Source organism: Cibotium barometz, chromosome 8, assembly GCF_041138505.1.
Source record: "Cibotium barometz isolate CiBa-2024 chromosome 8, ASM4113850v1, whole genome shotgun sequence".
Taxonomy (NCBI): Eukaryota; Viridiplantae; Streptophyta; class Polypodiopsida; order Cyatheales; family Cibotiaceae; genus Cibotium; species Cibotium barometz.
The window spans coordinates 32,645,277-32,649,626 of NC_141053.1; the positions used below are offsets into that span (position 1 = coordinate 32,645,277).

The 4,350-nt window shown below is 39.1% G+C and overlaps 1 pseudogene; it reads right to left on the bottom strand.

The window, feature by feature from the left end:
- Positions 1–1,805: 1,805 nt before the first annotated feature.
- LOC147636162 (uncharacterized) lies at positions 1,806–3,228 on the bottom strand (annotated as a pseudogene).
- Between the last annotated feature and the right edge of the window lie 1,122 nt (positions 3,229–4,350).

A 4,350-nucleotide genomic window follows, 5' to 3' on the forward strand; every position in this document is an offset into this window, starting at 1 on the left:
GGGTGTAGAGTAGATATGAGAGCAAATGGAGATGGAAGGAGAGGGCAAAGGTGAAGAGGGTGAGAGAGGACATGAAGTTTGCAGGTTTGATGGAGTGAGAAAGGAATGAGTAAGTGTGTAGGTGATGAATGTGTAAGAGAGGTGAGAAGAGACTAGGTGTACCTCATCAAAAGGTGGGCACAAGACTGGGGTCAAAAAAAAAATCATATCTCACCGCCATTAGCTCCAAAAATTCTCAAAAAATTTGAGCATATTTCTGATCTCACGAGCTAACTTTTGTCACTTAATGACTAGTCCAAATTTAGAGTGGAGGTAGGCACGAAAATTTCAGTAGAATCATGTATTTTCTGAATTTTCAAAATCTTTGTGCGGGTCCCCATTGGTGGAATTTCTTGATAGCTCTAAGAGTGAGCCCCCAATACATCATATCTTGACCTTATAGACTCAAGTGTATGTGGACACTTGCATGGAGGATATTTTTTCCATTTTATAAAAGATATAATAAGAAAAAAACAAGCTAGTACTTTAACTAGTCAACATATCATGATAATATGGTTATTATGATAGAAAAATAAAATAAACAAAAAGATCTAATTGTGAATAAAAATATTAAAATAAAATATAAAAAAAATAATTTATATATGAAAAACTATTTAATAAAAATATTAAAATATATAAAAAATATTTAATAGTAAAAAATATATACAAAAATACTAAACTATGGAAGTCAAAAGGGAGGGAGACCCTCATTATTTTAGGGTAGATGAGAGAATAAAAGATGAAATAGTCTAAGGAAAAAAGTATTATGAAGAAAAAATAATAATAATAATAATAAATAAATAAAAATATACTTAAGTTTTGTAATACATACACCTAATGAAGTATTTACATAATTAGAGAAAATAGAGACCCCCATATTTAGGCCCTTATCTGAAATGAAATATTTACACAAAATGGGCCGTAATAATTTTATTTATTTTTGATAAGTAGCTAGTAGAAATATGTTTTTAATAATATAAAAATATATAGAAGATATGGGTAAAGTCCCTAATGCACACATGCCTATTTACAGTGAAAAGGTATTTATGACAAAGAGTTTATGTGATTTTCCTTGGCCGAGGTAGCTCCCTGTGGTAATGTGGATAGTCGAAAAAACGGCTATCATTTAGCCCTCCCCCTAGATGATGGTATATTCATGTACCATCATAAAGTAGGCCTTCTAAAGCAAGTGGTGTAATGTAGTTCTCTTGTCCATCTTTCTTATGTTCCTCGTGTTTTGCACCACAGACATCACTCAAACAACAGAACTTACATGTCCTTTTATCTCCTTTTTGTGGTTGCTTTTGTAAGTCTATCGGTAGAATGCAACTCAAGTATGGCTTGAGTATGTAGCCATTAACCTTCTTAGAATGTTCTTTGCCATCCAAATCCATGAGTTGATAATAGATAGAGTTGAAAACCTTCTTGACAATGTATGGTCCCTGCCATCTAGTTTCAAACTTGGCATCAAACCAGTTATCAAGTCGATTGTCATACCTTAGCACAAGATCTCCTTCTTTGATGCCCTTGTCTTTCAAAGTTGCATTGAACTTCTCTGCTCCTTGCATGGCTTTTCTTCTATAACACTCGTATGCAGCTTCTCTTTTCCACTCTGGCTCAACTAAAGTGAGAAGTCAATCCACCCATGCATCTTGATCTCCTAGTTGCCCTTTTCCATGTAGCCGCATTGTTGGAATGTTGAGCTCAATAGGCTACAATGCTTCTTGACCATAAACCAAGTGAAAGGGCGTAAACCCCGTTGTTTCTCAGTAGGTAGTCCGGTATGCCCATAGTGCCCCATCAAGGAACTCGTCCCAAAGCTTTGTCTTGTTCTTCACCATCTTCCTTATGATTCCTGCAATGACACCATTAGCCTTCTCTACTAACCCATTTGATTGGGGATAGTAGGGTAAGCTATGACGATGTGAAATATGAAGCTCTTCACAAACTTCGGTGAGAGCAAACCTTTTCTAAGACCTAGACCATTGTCAGAAACAATCTCTAAGGGTGTGCCAAATTTGCAACATATATGAGTGTAAGCAAATTTGCTTACAGTCTTTTCATTCACCCTTGCCACACTCTAAGCCTCCACCCACCTAGTCATGTAGTCTATGGCCACTAAGATGTACAATTTTCCATTTTTAGTTCTAGGTAGTGGGCCCATAGCATCAATGCCCCATTTTTCAAATGGACCACTTGCAATGACTAATTGGCGCATGGACCATGTAGCAACCTCTTATTACCATTGACTTGGCAGTTATGACAGCTCTTACACCAATGTTGGACATCCACATGTAAGCTTGGCCAAACATACCCAGCAAGCAAAATCTTTTTCACAGTTAGTTCTTGAGCAAAATGGCCACCACATGCTTCTTCATGCAAACCTTATAAAATGGTTGGAATCTCCTTGGTTGTTGGTACTCTTGTGCACACTTGATCTTTTCCTCTTTGGTAGAGGGCACCTTCTAAGAACAAGAAAGAACTTGCCCTCTTCATGAGCCTCCTCTTTTGTGCCCTTGTGAAGTCTTGTGGGAATTCACCTTCCAAGATGTAGCTCATTATGGGAGCCAGTGTCTCAATTCCTTGGTACCGTGGTTGCTTAATAGCCGCTGCAGCCAAGACTACTTGTATTTCCTTCTTAACACATGCAACAGCTTGTTGTGCAAGTAGATCAGCATCCTCATTTTGTTTCCTAGGAATATGATACAATTGCACCTCCTCAAATTGATTAAACAACCTACAGATAGCATGAACCTTTTGCCTTAATCTTTCATTCTTGCATGCCCAAATGCCTAAAATTTGCCTTACAATAAGAAGTGCATCCCCTTTTACCAAGAGACGTTATATCCCTTGATTGATGCACACCTTCAAGCCATGAAGTAGTATGTCGTACTTTGCTTCATTGTTGCTAGTAGAACTTGGCAAGTTGACCTTCTCCTTCATAACTACCTCTCCACTTGGGTTGAGCAGCACCAGCCCTCCCCCTGCTTTACCTGTGGCTTTTCTAAAAGCTCCATCTAAGAACAAGGTGAATGCATTAGGTATAGTTTTGGGTGGTGGCAATGGTAGGGTCTTTACTTCAGGCACCTTAATCTCCTTTTCATGCACTCTATAAGTGAGAATCCCTGCCAATTGTGCACGCACACTATCTTCTACCTTGAAAGAGTATTGGAATTCTTGCAATTCCATAACCCACTTTGTGATTCTAGTGCTGAGAGTCATTTGAGAAGACACCCAAGGAAACAAATTTTCTGCACCAGTGAGAATTACAAAAGGTTTTGGTAACAAGTAGGATCTTAATTTTCTCACCGCCGCAAAGATGAGAGCAAGCATCATGAGTTCTGCTTCCGTGTAGCCTTTCTCCAAGACATTCATGACCCTACTAACAAAGTAGATGGGCCGCATCCTAGTACTATGGGGATCTTGCTGTAACAAAACTGCACCCACTATTTCCTTTTCCAACACTAGAGCTAACGAAGAAAGTGTACTCCCAACAAGGAGGCATGAGTGTTGGTAGTTCTGACAAAATGACTTTAATGTTACAAAAGTACTCCTCAAACACATCAGACCATGCAAACTCTACTTGTTGAGTCAATTTTTGCAAGGGGTGAAGTAACTCTGAGGCTAAGTGAATGAAGCGTGACATGTACTTCATCTTTTGAATGAATGAGATGGCCTCCTTGAGACTCTTTAGAGATGGTAGATCGATAAGAGCCTTTGCCTTTGTGGGATCCACCTCAATGTCTTTGGAAGAAATCTTATGACCAAGAAAGATTACTTCATCCTCACCGATATGACATTTGTCGGGATTGAGTTGGCCCCCCATGTCATAGAGTTTCTTCAAGCCTTCTTCCACCCTCTGCACATGCAACGACTTAGAGCTATAGATGCAAAAATCATCTATGAACACTCTAATGGATTTCCCAAAGAATGCTTTAAACACCATGTTCATGAAACGTTGAAATGTTGCTGGAGCATTGGTCAAACCAAATGGCATGACTCTGAAAGCATAACAACCCCAAGGAGTGATGAAGGTTGTTTTCAATTGATCGTCCAATGCAATCCCAATTTGAAAGTAACCAGAGTAGCCATCACATATCGTATACTTCTCATGACCTGCTACCTCATTTAGGATCTCATCTTGAAATGGGAGAGGAAAGTGGTCCCTTTTTGTCGCCTCGTTGAGTGGACGATAGTCCACACACACCCTCCATTTGCCGTTCGTCTTGGGAGTGACCACGACGGGAGAGACCCACTCTGAAATTTCTATAGGATATGAACCTCGCTACTAGAAGCTTCCTCACCTCTTTG